Raw genomic sequence first — 24325 nt, 5'->3', positions numbered from 1 at the left:
ATTCTGTGAGCGTGCGCAATTTTGAAGCATGACATGTTGGGTATCTATTTACTCGGCGTAACATTATCTTTCACATTATGGAAAACAATTGGGCTAACTTTACTGGTTTCTTATTTTTTAATTCAAAAAAGTGAATTTTTTCCCCCAAAAAATTGCGTTTGGAAGACCGCTGCGCAAATACGGTGTGATAAAAAATATTGCAATAATCTCCATTTTATTCTCTAGGGTCTCTGCTAAAAAAAAATATATATAATGTTTTGGGGTTCTAAGTAGTTTTCTAGCAAAAACAACTGATTTTAGCTTGTAAACACCAAATGTCAAAAATAGGCCTAGGCAAGTGGCTAGGATGCATGATGATGCTCCTTGGATGTTGGGCCCCTCTATATGGCTAGGCTGTGAAAAAGTCTCACACATGTGGTATTGCAATACTCAGGAGGAGTGGCAGAATGTATTTTGGGGTGTCATTTTTGCTATGTACATGCTATGTGTTAGGAATATCCTATAAATTGACAACTTTGTGTAAAAAAAAAAAGTTTTTATTTTTTTCCCACATTTTCCAAAAACTTGTGGAAAAAAAATGACATGTTCAAAGGACCCATAATGCCTCATAGAATATACGTTGGAGTGTTTGCTTTCCAAAATGGGGTCATTTTGTGGACTTTTCCATTGTATTGGTGCTCAAGGGCCTTGAAAAGTGTAATAGGTAGTAAGAAAGTTTTATGTGTATTTATGCTGTGTACATGCTATGTGTTAGAAATAGCTTATAAATTGACAACGTTTTGGGAAAAAAAAGAAAAAAAAATGTTTTCTTCATGTTCCTAAGAATTGTGGGAAAAAATTATAACTTCAAAAAACTCACCATGCCTCTTACTAAATACCTTGGACTGTCTACTTTACAAAAAGGGGTCATTTGGGGGGTATCTGTACTGTCCTGACATTTCAGGGCCTCAAGAAGAGAGGGCCATCAAAGGAGATAGGCCATCAGTACATCTGGTGTGATCAATTTTCAGTAATTGGTACCATAGCTTCTTGACTCAATAACTTTCACACAGACTAAATAATATACACTAATTTGGGTTAATTTTACCAGAGATATGTAGCAGTATAAATTGTGGCCCAAATGTGTGAAGAAAAATTAATTTTTTGCAAAATTTTATAATAGAAACTAAAAAAAAGTGTTTTTTTTTTTGCAAAATTTTTGCTCTTTTTTTGCTTATATCACGAAAAAAAAAACCCCAGTTGTGATCAAATACCACCAAAAGAAAGCTCTATTTGTGTGAAAAAAAGATACAAATTTTGTTTGGTTACAGTGTAGCATGACTGAGCAATTGTCATTCAAAGTGTGAGAGAGTGCTGAAAGCTGAAAATTGGTCTGGGCAGGAAGGAGGTCTAACTGCTCTGTATGGAAGCGGTTAAAGAGTGCCTTGAGAGAAAAAGGATGAGAAACACTGGCATAGAGCATACGACGAAGCATAAAAGTGTGAACAGGTACAACTGCAAAGAATGGGATTCAGCATAGTCAAACAAAGGAAATAAGCAGAAAATTCCTCAGAGGTGAATAGGGACACAATTCAACCTCATTCATTTCAACAAAACATTCTGTAAAAAAACCACACACACAAAGATGAGACTTAAAGCGCTATTAACCACTTAAGCCCCGGAGGATTTGGCTGCTCAAAGACCAGGACCTATTTTGCGATTCGGCACTATGTAATTTTTATTGTTTTTTTTTTTTTAACTAGTAATGGCGGCGATCTGCGATTTTTTTTGCGGGACTGCAACATTGCGGTGGACAGATCAGACCCTTGACTAACATTTTTGACACTTTTGGGGGTACTAGTGACATTACTACAGTATTCAGTGCTAAAAATATGCACTGTTACTGTAATAATGACACTGGAGGGAAGGGGTTAACTTTATTAGTGATCAAGGGGTTAAGTGTGTCCCTAGGGGCGTGATTCTAACTGTCAAGGGGCGTGGCTTGTTAGACCATAACAGAGACATACGATCCTACATAGCAGGATCGCATAGCCTCTGTCATGATCTAAGGAAGAATGACAGACGGCTGTGTTTACATCAGCCGTCTGCCTTTCTCCCTCTCCTGCGGGAGATGGCGAGTGATCAGCGGACATCAGAGCCGCCGGTCACTCGCGTGGGGATGTCAGGGAACGAGCGGGGGTGGGAGCCCGCCCCCTAGAGGCTCGTGGGCGAGTGACGTACCTCTACGTCACTTTGCCCAGGAGGGGCTGACCGCCGCCGTATATAGTCGTGCAGCGGTAGGCAAGTGGTTAAACCCAAAACGTAATATTTTGCAGCTTACCAATCATTAGATGTAGTGACATCATTCGTTTTTTTTTTTTAGGCTTTTTCTCCTCTGTTTTCACCTACTAATCTGGCCAGTAACAAGCCACCTGCATTAGAGTGCCCCCCATTCTGGGTAAAGGAGCACAGGGGGCACAGCAGACCGCAGCATTGTCTGTTTGTGGGGAGGGGAGTGTTAGATGCACTAGCAGCTTTAGATACACTAACAAACTGAAGCGTAACTCCAGCTAAACCTTTGTAAGCAGTTACAGCAACATTTTTTTCTTTTTTGGGATAAAAGTTTTTCATGAATAAATAAAAGCTGATCATTATAAGCACACCTGTCAGTGGTAAATTAATTATCTCAACGCTATAACTGCTACATTTGCAGGAACATGTGTTTGGTTGAAAAACAACAGACTTACTGGCCAGATCATCAGGTGAAAATAAAGCAAAGAGCCTAAAAACGAAAATGAATGAAGCCACCACATCTAAAGATTGGTAAGCTGCAGTAAAATAAATGTTTGCTCTTGAGTTTACTACCTCTTCTTTTTAAAAGCTAACATAAGGATAACCATTTTTAATAAAAAAAAAAAAAAAAAGAAAAAAAGAGAATTACTTAGCTGAGTCCAATGAGATTAGAAAATGACAGTTACATGGCAAAATTAATATCTATATGTGAAAGCTTTGTGAACTGAACCTGTGATCTTTTAAAACGATCCCGTCACCAAACTTGAAAATTTGCAGTTAAACACACGGGAAAATTCAGTATTTTAAAGGCTAAAACCCCATGGGGCTGTGCTGGTTAACTGCTCGTTTTGGTCTAGGGGTACGAAAAGCCGAGATATACTCACTTAATCCTCCAAACGTAAGAACAGTCCCTTCAGCTTCTGTCTATTAAACCCCCCTCCAGGTGCAGTGGTCTCCTGCTGTGGACTGTTCCTGATGTCATCACGCCCATAGACCGGCTCTGGACGTGAAGACACCAGGAACAGTCCACCGTTGAACGTGGGAGAGTGACGTTTTCCGGAGGATCGAAGTATCAAGGAGCTGTATTCACCCCTAGACAAAAATGAACAGGTAACCCATGCTGTGCAGGCACAGCCCCACTGCATGGGAAAAATAAAAATTGCCTGGAGTTGGGCTTTAAAGTGGTTGTAAACCCCTCTGTAAGTTATCCCTATAGATAAGCCTACAATAGGGCTTACCTATAGGTACTGTAAATATCTCCCAAACTTGCACCGTTTAGGAGATATTTACTGTATAGTGCGCCGATGACGTCATCAATGCAAGCGCTCTGAAGGAAAGGTCGCCAATGCCGTTTCTTCAGAGCCCTGTGCCGTGACCGGCTGCTCCCACACGCATGCACGGAAGTGACGTCACGCGGCTCCCGGCCAGTAGCATAGCCGGAGTCTGCTCTGCAGACTAGGAAGGAAGATGGCTGAAAATGGATTTGGCCTCCAGCGGGGATGACAAGGGCTTTCGTATGGATGTAAGTGTCACATAATGTATAGTATGCGATGCATACTAGCACAGTATGCTTTTACTTTTCGGGGGGGGGGGGGGGGGACACAATGGGTTTACTTCCTCTTTATTGTTTACTTGCAGAGATTTTCCTTTCCATAAATAATTTTATCTTCACTTGCAATGTGCCTTTGAACTTGCTAGAATATTAGACTTCTTCACGGGGAGTCAATTCTCTAGCAGAGCCCCCTCCTCCATGCAAGTCATAGCCCTATTCCCTTCTGTGAGTGTCTAATTACTCTCTGTGCTGGCCCAGCTACTCAACCCCTCCTCTCACCTCCCTGCATTACCTTTTGTGTAGCTTCCATGGAAGGTGAAAAGGGAAATACTACAAATCAGGGGTAGGCAACCTTGGCATTTCAGCAGTTTGGAACAAATCCTAGGCATTGCAAGACCCCAATAGCTAGAGGTATGACTCCCAGAGGCAGGATGGGATTTGTAGTTTCACCACATCAGGAGTGTTGCGGTTGCTTACCCCTGCTACAGAGTGACAGCGCTGACTTTGCTAGAGTTGCTGACATAACATCCAAGATGGTGGCACTTAGCAGCAGCCTCAGGGCTTTTGGAGGTCTACACAAAGGAAGATTTTACAGATAAGTAGCTTGCATAAAATCTGTAAATGCAAATATAATCTCATAGGAAGGTTTTTTTTTTATTATTCTGTTCATTAAATTTTATATTAACAGATACAAAAACAGTACATGACAGCCTGATAGCAGGCCTCACACTAAAAACGTAACACAAGAAAACTCAGCACTCATAGGAAGGTTTCTGCTGAAATTAATGATCTGGTGACAGAGTCACCGATGATAATTAGTGGTTAATGGTCAAATAAAAGTATAACCAAACCGTGAGGACTAGTGCTCACTGAGGCTTCCAATGATGAGGCTTCCATTGACTCACCATTATGTTTTCCTGTATGTTCACCGATTGTATAACATAGATATACGGTGGCAAGGCGGCTCAGCTGAGCCAGATCATGTACTAGATATGTGATCTGACACTTCTAGGTAGGGGGCGCACATGCACACCGCCAGCGACCTTGCTGTGCTGTAATTGCACACAGCAGGTGTCAATCAGCAGGTGTCAGCCAATAAATTACCGCCGCAGAGCCCTGTCCTGTCAGCAGGGAAGTCATAGATTTTCTTTCCCTGCAGGGAACAAAATCAATTACTTCCCCTACTAAAAGCGCCTCCCACAGTACACTAAAACAATGGCTGGCATACATTTAACCCTGATTGATTGACTGATTTATTGCCCTAGTTGTTTAACCCCTGCTATCATTAGTACAGTGACAGTGCATATTTTTTAGCACTGATCACTGTATTAGTGTCACTGGTTCCAGGCAAAGCGTCAAAAATGTCAGTTAGTGTCCGAATGTCCACCGCAATATCTCAGTCCTGCTATAAGTCGCTGATCGCTGATATTACTAGTAAAAAAATAAATATATATAAAAACTCCAATATATATCCCATAGTTTATAGATGCTATATCTTTTGCACAAACCAATCAACATTCGTTTATTGAGATTTTTTTTTACCAAAAACATGTAGCAGAATACATATTGGCCTACATTTTTGAAGAAATTTGATTTTTTACATGTTTTTATTGGATATGTTTTATAGCGGAAAATAAAAAATATTGTTTTTTTTTTTTTCAAAATTGTCGGTCTTTTTTTGTTTATAAAAAATTAAAAAATGCAGTGGTGATCAAATACCACCAAAAGAAAGCTCTATTTGTGGGGAAAAAAAGGACATAAATTTTGTTTGGGTACAGCGTTGCACAACGGTGCAATTGTCAGTAAAGCCCCATACACACGCACCGATTGTTGGCCGACCGATCGGCCGTCTTTTGTCCAGTGTTGTGTTGGTTGAAATGTGTTCTAGACTGCACACAAATTTTGTCGGCCAACAACAACCAACTGCAGAAGTGATGTCATGTGCTGGTTTACTTCTTCTCTGAGCATGCCCTGATTTTTGTCGGCCGAAATCTGTACTGACTGACGAACAATCGGCCGTTCTGCTGACGGCCAACAAAAATTTTATAGCATGCACACCAGATTTTGTTCAGCCGAAAAGTCGCAGTCGGTTGTCGGAATCATCATACTAACAAGCCGATAATCGGCCGATCGGGCGGAGGCCAAAAATTCACAGCCAACAATCGGTACGTGTGTACGAGGCTTTAGGCTCGATTCACATCTATGCATGTTGCTTTTGAGCGTTTCTGCAGTGCTTTTTGCTGTTCTTTTTGCGTTTTATACCTGCAATTTTATTACCTTTTTGCTGAGATTTGCGTTTTTTGGGATAATTTTTTGTTGGGCAGATTGAAAAAGGCAAATTGCAGCAAAATTGCTTTTCTGCGACCCCTCCATTGAAGTCTACTGAACAAAAAATGCAAAAAAAGCACCTGACCCTTTTCAAAAATGCAGAGGCACAAAAATGCATTGATGTGAAAGTGTTCCATAGGAACCCATGTTAAAAAATTTTTTTACTGCATTTCTGCAAAAAGCATAAAAAAACGCATCAGTGTGAATTTGAGCCTTAACCACTTGCCGACCGCCCCACGCAGATTTACTGTGGCAAGGCGGCTCAGCTGTGCATAATCACGTAGATCTACGTGATTATGTGCACGCGGTCTCTGCGATCTTCGGGGAAACTGACAGAAGAGCCACCTGCCTATGTAAACAAAGCAAGTGGCTCTTCTGACACACAGGTACAGAGAAATCATGTGTTTTAGCTTTGTTTATAGCGCAAAAAAATAAAAAACGCAGAGGTGATCAAATACCACCAAAAGAAAGCTCTATTTGTGGGGGGAAAAAAAGGACATCAATTTTGTTTGGGTACAGCGTCGCATGACCGCGCAATTGTCAGGCTCCATTCACATCTATGCATGTTGCTTTTTGCTGTTCTTTTTGCATTTCATACCACAATTTTATTACCTTTTTGTTGAGATTTGCGTGTTTTGTGCTATTTTTGGGGAAAATTCGTTGTTGGGCAGATTGAAAAATTCAAATTGCGTCACAATTGCAGTAAAAATGCACTACGTGCTTTTCTGCGGCTTCTCCGTTGAAGTCTACTGAACCAAAAATGCAAAAAAGTCCCTGACCCTTTCCAAAAACGCAGAGGCACAAAAATGCATTGATGTGAAAGTGTTCCATAGGAACCCATGTAAAAGAATTGTCCTGCGTTTCTGCAAAAAGCATGAAAAAACTCATTGGTGTGAATTTGAGCCTTAACCTCTTGCCGACCGCCCCACGCAGATTTACTGTGGCAGGGTGGCTTGGCTGCGCATAATCACGCCAGATCGCAGAAGGAGAGGGCTCGATCGCCGCTGGCCTCCTGCGATCTTCAGGGAAACTGACAGAAGAGCCACCTGCTTATGTAAACAAAGCAGGCGGCTCTTCTATCAAAAAGGCACAGAGAGATTGTGTGTTTCAGCTAAGCTAAGCTGAAACAACGATCTCGGTGTGCCTTTCACAGAGCCCCCCACAGTTAGCAAGCACATTTAGGAGCACACTTAACCCCTTGATCACCTTGATCCCCCTGATCAAAAAATATTGTGTTTTTTTTCAAAATTGTCGCTTTTTTTGTTTATAGCGCAAAATCTAAAAACTGCAGAGGTGATCAAATACCACCAAAAGAAAGCTGTATTGGTGGGGGAAAAAAAATCATCAACTGTTTTTGGGTACAGCGACGCACGACCGCGCAATCGTTAAATTAACGCAGAGCCGAATCGCAAAAAATGGCCTAGTCATTAAGTGGGTAAGACCTTCCGGAGCTGTAGCGGTTAAAGTAACACGTATCGCAAAAAATGACCCGGTCATGAAAGGGGAGGTAAATCTTCCAGAGGTCAAGCAGTTAAAGATTGCATCATGGGCACCAACGATGACATCATGTCATCCCTGGGAAGCCATATGACTGTGAAAGATCTAGCAAAGGTGGAAAATAGCAGCACCACACAATGCATTCTCTAATAAATATGGACACAAAAATCATTTCTTCTTTGTTTTAAATCAGAAAACGCAGCAATGAGCATCTTTACAGAATAGGAACATGGAAAAGCACATTATTCCAGTAATACACAGAATATGGTCAAATAAAAACTCCACCATGGAATTCTCCAGCAGCCATAGCCCACACAGAAGGTCTACCTTCCCCTCAGCCACTCTTATACAGTATATTATAATATATTTATGGTATCCTGTATACATTATATCCTACCCAGAGAAGAGGAAACCCCCAGACTAGTTCTCATGCATGCTCCCCACCTGGCAGCTGTGTCATGAGGAGACACAGGAGGACTGGAAGAGTATACAGAGGTGTCACACACGACCAGTTCTTTCTCCTTCCTGTTATCTCTCTTGCAGGGTCTTCTGTACAGTACAGCCACAGCAAAAGAGCCAGTCGGAACAAAACGGCCAGTGCGCATGCGCCGCACCTAATCCCCTGTTCCGTGAGGCCTTCCTTTTTCTACAGCGCACGCTGCGTTTGTGCACGTGATCAGCTTGACGACAGCGAATTGGGCTATTAGTGAGCGGCGGTGCGGCCATATTTGCTGAGGGGAACGCCAGGCTTCACAGCAAGCCAAGAAGACTTCTGTTCTAACGCGTGATTCTGAAGTGCAGTGAGTTTTCCTTTTACTACCTGTAACTATTTGGACCTCCTGTTTGCTATAGAGTGTAGAAATAGAATGCATGCTTTACCTTGGGTTTTTATATTAGTGCAGAATATAGTGAACGAGGTGAACTGTCTGTTAGAGAAATAGAGAAGGCAGATTTGCATTTTTGAGAGGAGCTTTCGAGCAGGAAAGGCTAAAAAAACGTACAAAAATGAGCTGAGGGGAGAGTTTGTGTAAAAAATGCATATGCTAAAAAAAGCAAAAAAAAAGCACAAGCTTCTTTATGCTTTTAGGCAGAAAAATAAAAAGCTCAGATGCCTGTAAAAGCAGTTTTTTTTATGAAGTGTGCATAAGCCCTTGTTGTTAGTACTACCACTTATCAGCACTAGGGGTCGTCTGTTTGGATCCCAACCAAAGCACTGCCTGCCTGAGTAGGCATGTTCTCCCTGTGCCTTGCATGGATGGCTCCTGTCTGATGTCTAGTACTGTACACGCAATGAGAAAATTGGATGAAAGACACCGCTTTCGCTCTGTCCCTTTGGATATTTTCACATTGTGATGGGCTCTCCAAAGCTATATACTAATGATCGGATTATCAGTTCCTCCGATAATCTGATCATCAGTACAAAGCATTCGAGAGCCCATCACGACAGTTCATGTGCAAATATCCGAAAGGATAAACGTAAAAGTTTTACTCGAACGAATGAACGATTTTCATATAATCAGTACAAGATTCGTCCGTAAAAAAACGGGAAGACCAAGACCACACATGCACGGAAATCAGAATACAATAGATTACATCACTTCTGAAATTGTATTCTGTCATACGAGAATTTTCGTAACTTTATTGGTTTTCAATATAAGACTAGCATGCAAAAAAAAAAAAAAAAAACAACGATCATTTGTCCGATATTTTCATTGTGTGTACGGGGCTTTAGATGGCCCTAGTATGTGTATGAATGTGAGTTAGGCCTGGTACACACTATGAGTTTTTTTTCTGGAAAAAAAACTGTCAGCTCCGATCCAACGTTAGTATAGCGATCTCTCCTACTGGGCTGTTGTGTTCTGACAAGGGGACAGCCCCCCACCAGAACACTCCAATCAGTGCTCTCAGCCATTGGCTTGAGAGTGCTGATCAGGAGCTGGTCAGCTGCTGGTTTTCCAGCATGCTTCTGTCGGACTGGCTGACATATACATGAGCCAAATGTCGGCCGGTTCAATGAAAACCGGGGCATTCATAGGTCATCATAGGTCACCTGGCATTCGGCCCGTGTATACGGAGCTTAACCAGTTTACCGCTGCTCACTAGAGCTCTACTGCGGCAAAGTGGTTCGTTATCGTCTGGCGACATAGACCTACGCCGCCAGACACTCCCCCCTTCTCGGCGGGGCGCGAGCACCGCCGGAGGCTAGCTCCCACTGTATTCTGTCACAGCAGGAGTCGGGCCAGGGGAGGAGCGGTGGTAATCACCGCCGCTCTTCCCCGATCGTCGGGGAATCGAGTCTGTAGATCCGCCTGCTTGTGTAAACAAAGCGGGCGGATCTCCTAAGTGACAGGCAGGGTCAGATTGCAGGGTTCAGCATAGCTGAACCTGCGATCTGTCCTTGTGTCACTCCGTCACCTCTTCCCACACACGTCAGTAAGCACCAGGCATACATTAACCCCTCCCTCTCCAATAATATTAACCCCTTCCCTGCCAGTGTCATTTTTACAGTAACAGTGCATATTTATAGCACTGATTGCTGTAGTAATGTCACTGGTACCCCCAAAAGTGTCAAAAATGTCAGTCAAGGGTCCGATCTGTCCGCCGCAATGTCGCAGTCCCGTAAAAAAAAAATCGCAGATCGCCGCCATTACTCGTTAAAAAAAAAAAAACACCAAAAATGACAGAAATCTTTCCCTTAGTAAACGCAATAACTTAGTAAAGCGCAAACCAATCAAAATACGCTTATTGTGATTTTTTTTTTTTTACCAAAAATATGTAGCAGAAAACAAATTGGCATAAAATGATAAAACATTTTGATTTTTACATTTTTTTTTTGGGGGGGGGGGGGTTTCATATAAAAAAATGTGAAAAATATTGTTATTTTTTCAAAATTGTCGCAATATTTTGTTTATAGCGCAAAAAATAAAAATCGCACAGGTGATCAAATACCACCAAAAGAAAGCTCTGTTTGTGGGGAAAAAAAGGACGTAAATTTCGTTTGGGTATGGCGTTGCATGACCGCAAAATTGTCAGTTAAAGTTGCACAGTGCCGAATCACAAAAAGTGGCCCAGACGTAAGACAGCAAAATCCTCCAGTGGTAAAGTGGTTAAGGGACCTTAGATTGTAAGCTCCTTAAAGGGTAGTGATTGTACAATATATATGTAAAGCACTGCATAAATTGACAGTGCTCTATAAGTACCTGAAATAAATATTCAGTATGACAGAGCAGGAGCTTATCACAGTACCTAAAAGCAAGACCAAGCATCTTATACAGTATATTGCAGCGCACTAGTCCTTAGATATGGTGGACGCATTTCTTATCAGGCTTTTTTTTTTATTTTACCCGGAGACCCTGCCAATAACACACTCCCTGTTCTGTAACAACACTTACTGTACTGTATCAATGAAGGAACACTGTTTTCACCCTAGTACAGGAAATGTGCTGGGACTATAGAACACCCCCCTCCTTCCTCTTTGCCATAAAAGTTTAGGGGTTTTCAGTACTGCTTGACATAACAAGGGTACACAGGACACAGGTCAGCTCTGGATTCCTGACAAAATAAAAAAGTATTTTTTTTTTTTCAGATATAACAAACTGCTTTTAATCGTATATTTAACCCATTTCCGTCCACGCTATGGATGAAAGATGGCTACAGCACGCCTCTCCAGTTCTGGGGGTCATCCATGGACATCCTCCCAGAAGCGCGCCCTCCTGCGTGCCCCTCTGTGTCCTTTGATTCCAACACAATATTCCCAGCGCACATTCCTGTAGAGATGGCTGTATATATCAGTGGGTGCTGCTGAAGCAACCAACGGCTGGAACCAGTGAATAGTCAGAGCGAGAGATGTCACCAGCACACCATGGATCTCCAAAGTGGGTCCAAAGCTTTATTCAGCGATCACATTGTTACAACAAATAGCAACGTTTCGGAGCTACAAGGGCCCCTTCGTCACATGCCTGATAAAGGGGTCTTGCGTGGCTCTGAAACATTGTTATTTGTTGTAACAATGTGATTGCTGAAGAAGGCTTTGGACCCACTTTGGAGATCCATGGTGTGATGGTGACATCTCTCACGCTGTGTGTGATCGTGGTAAAGGGCCATTCACTGCAGCCCTTTACCATGTGATCAGCTGTATCCAATCACAGCTGATCACATGTAAACACGCTTGCCAGTTATGGGCAGTCCTTTCCTCACACACTGTCATTATATGAGAAAGGAGAGCCGATAACCGGCAAGGCTGACAGGGCACATTAAGTACATTGTTGACACTGGAAATCAGGGCACTGATCATCAGTGCCACCCCATCAGTGCCAATCAGTTTAGGTTATCAAGTGCCTCCTCATCAGCGAAGAAGAAAAACTACTTATTTGCAAAATTTTATAACCGAAAATAAAACATTTTTGTTTTTCAAAATTTTTCATTTTTTTTTTTTTTCATTTGTTTAGCAAAAAATAAAAAAACCCAGTGGTGATTACATACCACTGGAAGAAAGCTCTATCTGTCTTTAAAAAAAAAAAAAAAAAGTAAAAAACTTAATTTGGGTACAGTGTTGCATGGCAGTGCATCCTGAAATTATTCACAGCGCTTTACTTTTTCCACATTTTGTTATGTTACAGCCTTATTTAAAAAAGGATTAAATTCATTATTTTCCTCCAAATTCTACAAACAATACCCTATAATGACAAGAAGTTTGTTGGAAAAAAATGTGGAAAAAGTGAAGCGCTGTGAATACTTTCCAGATGCACTGTAGAAGTTGTTAAAGTGTAATTCAAGTCTAGAACTAACTAAGCTTAAACCTGCTCCTACCCCCATTCTAACTCCTATTCTGCCTACCTGTGAAAGGAAGATGCTAAGGCCCCTTTCACACGGGCGTTTGTTCTGCCGCTGGTAAAAGCATGTTTTGTTATTTTAAAAACTCCAATACTCCTGGCACAAAGATTACTCACATTTGTACATTGTGTTTTATATGCAATTACTTGCATTTACACGCGGCTGCGGTAACAAATTCTTGCCTTTTGTATAGCAATTGTTTACTTATTTTTTCTTTGTACTGCGAATAACTGCGTTTATATACAGAAAGCTGTGGTACTTCGCTTATGGACGCTGTCAACTTTATTTTTCCTAAATGCCCAAAACTTAATGTTATAAAATGTTGCTAAACGCAGTGTGTAAATGGGGCCATACGGATGCATTGTCTGCATTTAGCTGCGGTGAATAAATTCCCCTATCCACAGTTAAAAGCTGAAATCTAACCGCTCGTGTGAAAGGGGCCTTATACTTACCTATTCTCAGGGCGCTCCAGTCAGGTCACATGATCGTCCCAGTGGCCTTCTTCAGGGGAGAGGAGAGATCAGACAACAGCTGAAGTGCCTCAGCAGTGACATCACCCATAGGCTTACTATTGAGCATCCATTTTCGGTTGTCCCTCCTCCCACTTGAAGCCGCAACTGGGAGCCAATCACATGTCTGGACCAGGGCACCCTCAGCATAGATGGGTATAAGTATCTTCCTTTCACAGGGTAGTTAGAATGGGGGTGGAAGCAAGCTTAAGCATGCAGAGTTAGGAAAACCCTGGATTTCCACTTTAACTAATGGAAAGAAACAAGTGAAATTCACTGTTAGGGTTTACATATACTTAAATAAAATGATATAATCCTTAAACTGTTGCCACCCGTGCGGCAGGAAAAAAGGATCGGCTTTAACGTTCACATGCCACACATATGTGCCCATGGGCGGCAGAGGTTTCTGTGCTGAAAGTAAGCTCCGAGCGCGGTGACCTAGCTGTCAAAAACAGTTCCCGGTCTCTAGTAATGATCAGGAGCTGGCGGGACTGGCTCATGATCATCTGGTCTCTGTAACAGCCATTCAGTGGTCAACTGATCAGGCAGATCTTCCCCCAACCGGACATAATAGCCCAGTTAAAGGGACTCCACACCAGGGCAGGGTAGTAAGAAGTTAACGTTAAATGGATATTTTTTAAGAAAAAACACGGAAGGTGCTCACACTAATAGCCGATCTATCGCTAATAGTAAGAAAAAAATATATTTTTTAAAGCCTACTAAAGAGAAAAATATTTTGTTGTGTTAACTGTATGTGGTTAATATTTGTAATGAAGATATTCAGTGCCACTACACAGCTCATCGGTGCCACATTAGTGCAACTACAGTGCTCATCTGTGCCACTACAGTGCTCATCTGTGCCACTACAGTGCTCATCTGTGCCACTACAGTGTCCAATAGTGCACATCAGTGCCCAAAAGTGAGTGCTCTACAGTGCCATTAGTGCTAGTCTGCACCACTACAGTGTTCTACAGTGCCCATCAGTGCCAGTACAGGGTCCCTTCATGCCACTACAGTGCTCATCCGTGCCACTACAGTGCTAGTCAGTGCCACTACAGTGTCCAATAGTGCACATCAGTCCCACCCTATCAGTCAATCCTCATCAGTGCACATCTGTGCTACCCCATTAGTGCACATCAGTGCCGGCTAATCAGTGCAGCCTCAGTGCAGTGCATTATTGCACCCTCATCAGAACCCAGCAGTGCAGCCTCTGCAGCACCCAGCAGTGCAGCCTCGTTAGACTATCCTATTCAGCATTCATCAGTGCAGCCACATCTGTCCTAGAGTCCTTATCGCACCACAGCCCACAGTCTTCAGTATGGTGGAAATAAAGTATTCCAGTGAGGAGGCATACCAGCTTTTTAGCTTGAGCAACGAGAGCAGCGGAGAGCTCTCGGAGTCTGAGTCCGGTTCTGATTCGGCATTTGAACCCCTTTTAAGCAGTGGATTTGGTACGGAATTGGAGGAAGAGAAATGTGTGCCCATGAAACTAAGGCGTTCTGGTGAGGAGCAGGCAACCACAAGTAGCGCAGTGGCATCAGCCAGCAGCTCCATGCCATCCACCAGTAGCGAAGTGGCATCCACTAGTGGCGCAGTGCCATCCACGAGAAATAGAGTACCACTGCACAAAAAGCCAAGCACTAGTGGGGTGTCATCTCAGTCCCAAAGGGTTAGGACCCATGCCAGCCTTCCCTATGCCATTCAAAACCCTATGTGGCTTCCCCCAATTCAGGAGCAGCAAACACCCCCCCCTTTTACCGTCCAGGCAAGTATCCAAGTTAATACAGAGAACTTTGTTCCTATTGATTTTTTAAATTTAATTTTTACCCAAGATCTTTTATCTTCCATCGTGGCCCAGTGCAACCTCTATGCACAACAGTTTATCTCAAGAAACCCAGATTCAAGTTACGCCTGTCCCTATGAGTGGAGAGAACTAACCGTGGAGGAATTTAAAATATTTTTGGGTCTCACTTTGAATATGGGGCTCACAAAAAAAAAAAAATGAATGCTGGTCAACCGACGCTATCCACCACATGCCAATCTTCTCATCCATTTTGCCAAGATCAAGTGCCCTCCCCAAAATGACTCAGCATACGACAAATTATTTAAAATTCGGCCACTTCCAAGTTTTTTTTCTCTGAGAATTTCACCCAGTTATTTACCCCGACCAAAATATCTCTGTGGATGAGTCACTTGTCCATTTCACAGAATGGCTGGGCTTCAAGCAGTTTATCCCCAGCAAAAGGGCCAGATATGGGTTTAATCTCTACAAATAATGTGACAGAGCCACGGGGTACATCTACACCTTCCTGGTTTACGAAGGGAAAGACACCCAGTTGCATCCCCCTGAATGCCTAGAGTACATTGGAGCAAGCGGAAAGGTTTGAGAGCTTGTATATCCACTCCTGGAAAAGGGTTACCATCTATATGTGGATAACTACTACACAAGCTTGCCCCTCTTCCGCAATATTCACTGGAAGAAGACTTCAGCATGTGGTCCAGTGAGAGCCAATTGGAAGGGCTTCTCGCAAAGGCTTGTTAATGAAAGACTACCACAAGGGGAGACGGTGTGTTTGTGGAATGATGAGATATTGGCTATCAGGTGGAGGGACAGAAGAAACTTATACATGCTCTCATCCATTCATAATGACACCTATGTGGAAATCCCCAGAAGGAACGGCCCAATCAAGAAACCAGAATGTGTCCACGACTAGTATTTGCTCATGGGGGGGAGTCGACTTCAATGCCCAAATGATCGAACCCTACCTTCCCACAAGAAAAACCCGCCATTGGTATAAAAAGTTTCTATTTTTTTCAGTTTGGCCATGTATAATACCTATATTATTTACAGTAAATCTATCGAGACCCCGTTATCCTATCGAGAGGAAATTATCACCGCCCTTTTGTACCCCGAAGGCCCACCAGCAAGCATTTGCTCAGATTCAGTGAATAGACTCTAAGAACGCTATTTTCCTAAAACTCCTCCCCCCTGTTAAACAGGCCAAAGACAGCAAAAATGTTGGGTGTGCTCCAGAGGAGTATTTAGAAGAAACACTGCGTATTATTGCCCCCAGTGTCCTTCCCAACCAGGCCTCTATATAGGTGACTGTTTTTGTCCGTTACCATACTTCTCTACATTATTAGTAAAGTATGGTAAACATAATTCTCAAGTCCTGTCATTTAACTCCACACCCCTTATGCCACTGCACTAAATTGTACATACCTCTGCCGTCCCTGGAACTTACCCTGGCTTGTTATTTGACCACGCTTCTGCCTAACGCTAAACTCTACCTCTGCCCGCTCTGGAAATGACCTTGGACTGTTTGTTGACCATGCTTTTTGCTTGCATCTTGGACTGATCTTTTACCCTGCTACTGGAGTAGTGGGATTCATAACACAGGGGTCTCACGTATGTGAGGGGCTTCAGAATTGTTTTTCTGGATGAGAAAACAAATTTTTTGGTTTTCTCATTCCCGGATTAGGGTCTGGAGACCGGAGGCTTCAAAGCGATTTGGGTGGGAGAAGCTTCTACCCCTGTCCCCATTCTTTCCTGGCCTGCTAGCTGTACTATGGACCATGCTCCTGCCTAATACCAGGACCAATATTTTGGCACTGCTGGCAATATCTATACCTGGACTGTATATGGGCAGTATCCCTGCCTGTACTGACTATGGACAATATTGCAGCCTGAACAATTCTGTTCGCTGTGGCTGACCACGTCCCTGCCCTCTGCCTGGGGCAATGCTCTCCTGTGGACAACTGTACTACTAAAACCACAGGTAATCTTTTTTTTTTTTTTACCCTTATGCTCAGCAGAATGTATTTTGGTGTGTAAATCTTGGTATGTACAATGTATGCGTTAGAAATATGAGGGGCCTTCAAAAAAGTGTTAGGTTTTCAGGAAATTATAAATGTAATTTATGCTCCTAGAAAGCCTCTGTATGATGATCAGTGCCCTGAGTACTTGTCCTGCACTCCCCTTTGAGAAGCAGCCGCTGATCAGCTCTCCTCGCCACACACTCTGACAGTGTGAGGCGAGGAGCGCCGATAAACGGCACTTCCACATTTCCATGTGACCGGCTGCGATTGGACACAGCCGCTCACATGGGTAAAGAGCCACGTCATTGGCTCTTTACCAAGATCAGGGTCGGGTTGTGTCCTAGGAACACGGTGCAGCCACTTTCACCGTGCTGCGCACCCATTCTGGAGCGCCGTCATATGACCTCCTCCCAGAACGAGAGCCGCACCGCTCCGCCATCATTTGATGGTGGGCGGGCTGCAAGTAGTTAATAAATTACTGCATGGCTTGAGTGGCAATTGTACATGTTATAATATTTATTTCCTTAACAATTTGGAGGTCTCCCTTAAAATTACTGAGATTTGTTTATTTCTGCAACAAGTCCTCTGCAGCCTAGCCCTATGCCTTGTCTACTCTATGCAGGTTATAGCTGGAGGGGGGCAGTGTCTTCCTGATACTGTTTCTGGATTGTCAGCCATTTTGCAGGTCTCTTAAAACTAGTGTAAGAAAAGCTGAATAATGGACGCTTGCTATTAATCGTCTCCAGATCTACATGTATTATGCACACCATAAACTGGGCCTTTGCTGCTCATGCCTTGGCTGGTAAAACCCTGTATGAATTTCCTGCCTTGTTCAAGAAGCAAGATGACAGAGACCATTAGGTTGCCATGGGTAGTCAAGACACTCTCTAAAGGAGTCTGTTGCAACTCTCCCTGTGCATGGATTCTTTACTCTGACAATGTCAAGCTTTTCCTTGCAGGACCAGTCAATTGGCCAATTTTAATCTCTTCAAACAATTCCTAAAATAAATATGCAGCCTAGGAAGATCTTTGAGCAGGATTTTTTTTCCTCCTTTCGTAGGCTGCTAGGGTGCCTAAAATGGCAGAGGTACCTGCAATGCAAGTATTTAGCACTTCCAAAGGAGTGCATTGCCTTTTTTCCTATGATGTTTAACCTAGAAGATCATTGTTCAAGAGGGGTGCAAATTGAACAGAAGAACAGAGCAGCAGAATGCCTTAGTGGTCAGCACCTTGCAGTACTGGGTTGCTCAACTTCAAACCCCAACCAGGACACTTCTACCTGCACTGCAGGATGTGAGATTAAGGCACTTATGAGGGAAGAGGTTTTCCAGCATAATGAGTCATCTGTTTGGTTGATGTGGCCTTCATCAGCTTAGCCGTATACATGGAGTTGTCATTGGAGGATGCTGTGTCCTTCAGGGGTATACTCAATCAGGATGATTGGGTGTGTCCTTATTCTGCTCCTTGAAGGGCTAACCGTATCTTGATGGCAAATAGCTGGAGATGATTCTACAAGTAAAACATTCTTGTCTGCATTGCGAGAGTCTAAACAATCTCCTTATAGGGCTAGCTTAATTTGATAATTCTACAAGTGGGGACTATCATGTTTGCATTGCGAGAGTCCAGCAGTCCCCTTTAAGTGAAAACTTCATTTGATTGCAAATAGTTGGAAGTAATTCTACAAGTAGGACAATCTTGTCTTTATTGTGAGAGTCTAAACAGTCCCCTTCAAGGGCTAGCCTCATTTGACAGCTAAGAGTAGGGCTGGGCGATTTTGCCTAAAAAAAAAAAAAAAAATCTTCGATTTTTAAAGAAAAATTCAAGTTTCGATTCGATTTTTGATTTTTTTTCCAATGCACTTGAAAAATGACTGCAGAGTCTGGAGGGAGGACTGAGGAGAAGGAGAAGCGCTGTATATGTGTGTCTGACTCTGACGGACCACCGCCGCGCCTGGATGTGACGTCAGCTGCGGGCGGTGCGTCTGTGACCCTATCGACTTAACTGAATTGGGAGAACCATTTGTGGTTTCAGTCCCATCGCGTGCAGCAAGGAATTGTAAGGAGCAGCAAGTGTGGGCAGGAATTTGGCCTAGCACCTACCATGCGAAGCCTAAGACCGTGAACCTGGAGCAAGGCAGTCATGGAGGAGGAGTGTCTGATGAGGAGAAGTTAAGAATTGGTAGTTACATGTGCAGGGCTGTGGAAGCTGCACAGTTGAACCAGGCTAGAGGAGGGAAGGGTGTTGGTGCTGTTGTGGTTGATCGAGAAAGTGGCAAAGTTTTGGCAGTGGGGACTGATCAAACTGGAGAAAAGGGAGAACCACTGCTTCATGCTTGTATGGTGGCAATAGACATGGTGGCACGCCAACAAGGAGGAGGTGCATATGAATGCCTCGTTGGACTGGAAATTGAGCAACAACCCAAAAAGCACAGTGTAACCAAAAAGGATGGGGAACAAATAGGGGATGAGGGGGAGAGCCGGAAGCGCACACAAGAGAACAGTGGACAGTGTACTGGAGAGCTGCCATACCTATGTACTGGGTATGAGGGGTTGCGGCGCGCTGTGATAGGTACAGAGAACTCCGGGGAGACTTTACCTATCACAGCGCGCCGCAGCCCCGGCCTGTACAGACGCACCGCCCGCCCCGCAGCTGACGTCACATCCAGGGGCGGCGGTGGTCCGTTACTGGGGAGTTCGGTGGCTGCACAAGGCAGAAAAAAGTATTGTAGAAAAAACTCGAGTTTAAAAAAAAAAAAATCGTTTCAAACTAAAAAAAACGATAAATCGATTTATCGCCCAGCCCTAGCTAAGAGCTGTGTTTAGTCTGGCCTCCTTCCCTCAGAGTACATGTCTGCTGAATAAAAGAGGACTGCAGTTCAAGAGTCGGTGTCTAACTTAAAAAAAAGTTTGCTACTGCAGTTCCGGCCTGGAGTCCAGAAAGAATTGAAGAGAGAAGGAGTGCTCAACCAAGTAGTCAGCAAAGAGCTCCACTTCTGGGGGGAGAGGTTGCTTACTTGTCTTTTTTATATTTGTGCCACCCATATGCATCCTATGGGTACCTGGTTGCTTCTCTTTTGCTAGGAAGATACAGCTTTGGTCTCGGACGTTGGACCTTCACGTAAAGCACTTCAGGCCATGCTGGTCAATCAGCCACCTTCAAGCCTCTGACTATGCCAGAAGGAATCCTTTGCTCCAGCAACAATAAGCAAGTTCTGCTAGCAAACGTGGTTCTTACCATCTCTAGGGACGGCCATTCCAATTCCAGCAGATGTGGTTTTAAGAGGAGTTCTATTGTTGCTCAGGGGGATGCCTATTTCCAATTACCAGAGCTGTCTTCTGACATACAGTATCTCTGTTTCTACATGGATTAAGACATTTTGCAGCATATATGTCTGCTGGTTGGGTTCTTAATCCACTCCTCTAGACAGGAATTCCTGTCAAGTATACGGAGGGAGTTCTCAAAACCCTACAAGAGATTGGCTGGCTAGTCTTTCAAAAAGGGTCTTGTGACTCTTTCGCAAATCCTTGTGTATCTGAGAGCCTAATCCATCATTGTTCAGGATACATAGTTTTTGCCACTAGAGCATACTGGTGGTAGGAAGCAGGGTATTCCTAAATTTCCTCTCTTCACCTGTCAGTGTCTCCTGTTACCTTATGATTAGGACTATGGTCTCTCCCATCCCTATATTGAGGTATGCTCAATGGAAAAGGCCTCCTGTCCTGAAAGGGGTTTTCATCTCCAATGTTGTCAATGCACACAGCGATTCATGGCTTGCAAACAGGCCAGATGAAGCCACGGGTGCTGGCACAGTAATAAATCTTCTGTGCTGCTGAGTTATTGCCAGTGGAACTCCCCTGTTAGGATGTTGTTTTGCCAGTAGATCTCCCCAGTTGGGAAGTTAGTTTAAACACTCCTTCATGCTCCATGTCACCTGACAGCAAGCTTTTTAGTCTCCAGTGAGGCTGAACAACTCCACAGTGGTATCCTACATCAGGGGGCAGGTCAGAACCTGCAGGGTCAGTCCACTGAGAAGAGGTAGAGATGACTGTGATCTGGGTGGAGAAGAATCTTCTGTTATCTCTTTTAAATCTACATAGAATTTCTGAAAATAATCCATACTCTGTGGCCCAATTGGGCAATAGGTGGTTCCTACCCTCCAAGTGGATTTTATCTTTGGACAAGATTAGATCCGGTACCATCTCTACTGTAAAAAGCTGTAAAGCTTTTCCCTAGGAGCCAGGGCCAAGCCCTGGGTGCGGATGCTGTGTCAGATCAGGAAAAGTCTCATGAGCCATATGCTTTCCAGTTCGATCTATATATGTATTTTTTCTTTTTTTGGGGGGAGGGGGGGTGAGTCTTCTGCTAAGACAGTGGCAATGTTTGCAGCAATTCCCTATTGGCCAAACAGGCCTTGGTCCCTGCCTTTGATACTGGGGTATCAGATTGAAGTCCTTTCTCTCGGATAAGATCTTCTGTCGTAAAGAGCAATAATCCAATTCCATTTGTGGGGGGAAAAAGGACAGCAATTTTATGTCTCTGTTACATCTCTGTTCGGATGGACTTATCATTCCTAAAACAGGATGTCCATAAACTCCGCCACAGAGTTAGTAATGCTGAACAACGCATCAGTGATATTGAGGACTCTACCCGCCCCCTGCAGACTTCTGTGACTGAGTTAAAGAGGGATCATGCTGCCACCGCTGACAAACTCACTGACTTGGAAGATCGCCTGCGGCGCAACAATTTGCATTTTTTGGGGTTCCCTGAGGGCTGTGAGGGTAAGACCCCTGAATCCTTTATGGAACATTGGCTCAACACTACATTTGGGGTTAATACTTTCTCCCCCTTATTTACTATAGAGAGAGTGCATAGGGTTCCGTTGCACCCACTGCCACCTGGGGAGCCACCCGACCCATTCTCATTAAGCTGCTGCATTATCATGACAGGGAGGCTGTGCTCGGAGCCTCCAGGGAGAGGGGTCACATCTCCTACAATAATAATACCATTACCATCTTCCCTGACTTCTCGGCCATTACACAGAAGCAATGGGCCTCATTCCTTGCTGTGAAGAAATTACGTGACCTACAATTGCCATACAGTATGTTGTATCCTGCATGCCTGCGCATCATTTACCAAAGCAAGGCTCACTTCTTCCTGGACCCTCAGGAAGCAGCTCAGTGGGTGGACCCTCTGGGTCACAGAGATCCTGCACTCCGGGACCGTCACTCACCTCCCTATTGAGTGGAAACCTACACCTGTGCTAGCTTGGACTTAGTTTGCAGCCCCTCAGTTCTTTCTCAAGCTCACGTTGTGCTGGGGAATCTGATTTTCTCCTGGATGATTGTCCTGTCCCGATTTTTCTACTGTTCCCCAGAAGGGCACCTTTGGGCAGAATTTTTTATAATGATCCACTTCTACTTCTTGTTTTCCTTACCTGACAGTATACCCTGCCTGTAGACGGGCAGCTCTATGCTTTCCCAATATTTTGGTTTTGTTATGGGATTCAAAGCTCTCAATAGTTGGGACTTGAGGGCCGGGTGGGCTAGGGATGTTTTTGCCTTTTTTCTTTTTCAAGGGGTTTCATTGCTATTTCTCTTGGTTTGTTGTGTTTTTCTGTGCCTATGTGTGATCTGTTATCATTCACCCCCTGGTTAGATTAGATTAGATTAGATTCAACTTTATTGTCATTACACATGTACAAATACAAGGCAACGAAATGCAGTTTAGGTCTAACCAGAATGCAACAATCGCAGGTACAGGATATACAATTTTACACAATTAGCATAATTAATTAAAATAGAAATATTAACTCTAACAATAAATTTAAAAAATATATATATATACTATAATGAAAAAAAAGAAAAAGGAATATGATAACACTCTCAGTGAGTAGCAAAATTCACTAAAGAGACAGCTCTGGGAAAAAAGCTGTTCTTCAGTCGACTAGTCCTAGTCTGGAGGCACCTAAAACGCCTACCAGAAGGCAAAAGAGTAAACAGACTATGAGCCGGATGAGAGGAGTCCCTAAGAATATTGCGAGCCCGACGCAAACAGCATCTCTTTTGAATATCCTCTATGGCTGGGAGTGAAGTCCCTATAATACGCTGGGCAGTTTTCACCACCCGCTGCAGTGCCTTACGCTCTGCAACAGAGCAGTTCCCATATCAGACTGTGACACAGCTGGTCAGGATACTCTCTAATGCACAGCGGTAGACGTTCACCAGAATATCCATGGAAAAATGATTTTTCTTGAGTGTCCTCAAGAAAAAGAGACATTGTTGAGCCTTCTTAACTAGGCTAGAGGTGTTAATAGCCCAAGACAGGTCCGCCGAGAAATGAATTCCTAGGAACTTAAAACTAGGGACACGCTCAACAGCCATCCCATTAATATGGATGGCGTCAAGCGTGCCTCCCGTCTCCCTCCTGAAGTCCACAATAAGCTCCTTTGTCTTAGAAGTATTAAGGAGCAAATTATTGTTGTTACACCATATGGCCAGGTGCCGAACCTCCTCCCTATAAGCAGTCTCATCATTATTAGTGATGAGACCAATCACGGTAGTATCATCTGCAAACTTGATAATGCAATTAGATCCATTCACAGGCCTGCAGTCAAAAGTGAAAAGGGAATAGAGGAAGAGGCTCAGCACACCACAGCCCTGTGGTACACCAGTATTAAGTGTAATGGTGTTTGAGCAAATGGAACCAGATCGGAGTTGAGGTCTATTAGTCAAAAAGTCCATGATCCATGATGAGGTTCATGCAACTATTTTTCTAGGTTCTTGTAGGTGTTCCTACCCGTGGTGTGTGGGCTTGGCATTCTGGGAGCCCCTATTCCAGCAGGGGGGCTCTAGGGTGCCAACCATGATTCTCTCCTGTCTCATGGCTAATTTACATATAAGTTCTTGGAATGTCAGGGGGCTTAACTCCAAGGTCAAGCATTTGCTAATGTTTGAATACCTGAAACAGCATAATCCACATATTATCCTCCTCCAGTTGACCCATCTCCAGGGGTCCAGAGTCATGGCTCTTAAATGTGCCCATATAGCCTATGTGCTTCACTGCACTTATTCCATCTATGCAAGGGGTACCTCTATTTATATTTCTAAATCTGCCCCCATCTCCATTAAGCATATTAAGACAGACCCTTTTGTTTAATTATTATCCTTATTTTTAGATCTCCTGGGAAAACCATATACTCTGGTAAATTTATACATTCCCCCTACCTTTACTAAATCCTCCTTTGATCGGATCCTGGGTTTGATTTTGGAAATAGCCAAGGGACCCCTTATTATGGCAGGTGACTTTAATATGGTTCTTGATAACTCCCTAGATAGATCCGGGAGTGTGTCTAATCCACACACCCCTCTCTGTTCTTATTTGGATAAACTGGACCTTCTGGACGCCTGGAGATGGAAACATGGTGGGGCCAGGGAATACTCATGTTACTCTGGCACTCATGGTACCCTATCCTGTATTGATCTCTGTCTGATCCCTCAGGAATTGCTGAATTTGCTTT

General features: G+C 43.6%; 2 protein-coding genes across 3 annotated transcripts in view; one reads left to right on the top strand and one right to left on the bottom strand.

Moving 5' to 3' along the window:
• Window positions 1-8264, bottom strand: part of KDM1B (lysine demethylase 1B) — a 128544-nt gene extending 120280 nt beyond the window's left edge. For both annotated transcript variants that reach the window (XM_082258769.1, XM_082258768.1), the window contains exon 1: window positions 8093-8264. The gene's annotated coding sequence lies outside the window, so the exon portion shown is untranslated. The remainder of the gene's footprint in view (window positions 1-8092) is intronic.
• Window positions 8265-8332: 68 nt separating this feature from the next.
• The window catches only part of TPMT (thiopurine S-methyltransferase), an 88598-nt gene continuing 72605 nt past the window's right edge, over window positions 8333-24325 (top strand). The window contains exon 1 of the mRNA XM_082259316.1: window positions 8333-8448. The gene's annotated coding sequence lies outside the window, so the exon portion shown is untranslated. The remainder of the gene's footprint in view (window positions 8449-24325) is intronic.

This window comes from Pelophylax lessonae, assembly GCF_965119305.1.
Source record: "Pelophylax lessonae genome assembly, chromosome: 5".
Lineage (NCBI taxonomy): Eukaryota > Metazoa > Chordata > Amphibia > Anura > Ranidae > Pelophylax > Pelophylax lessonae.
This window is presented reverse-complemented; position numbering and strand designations above follow the sequence as displayed.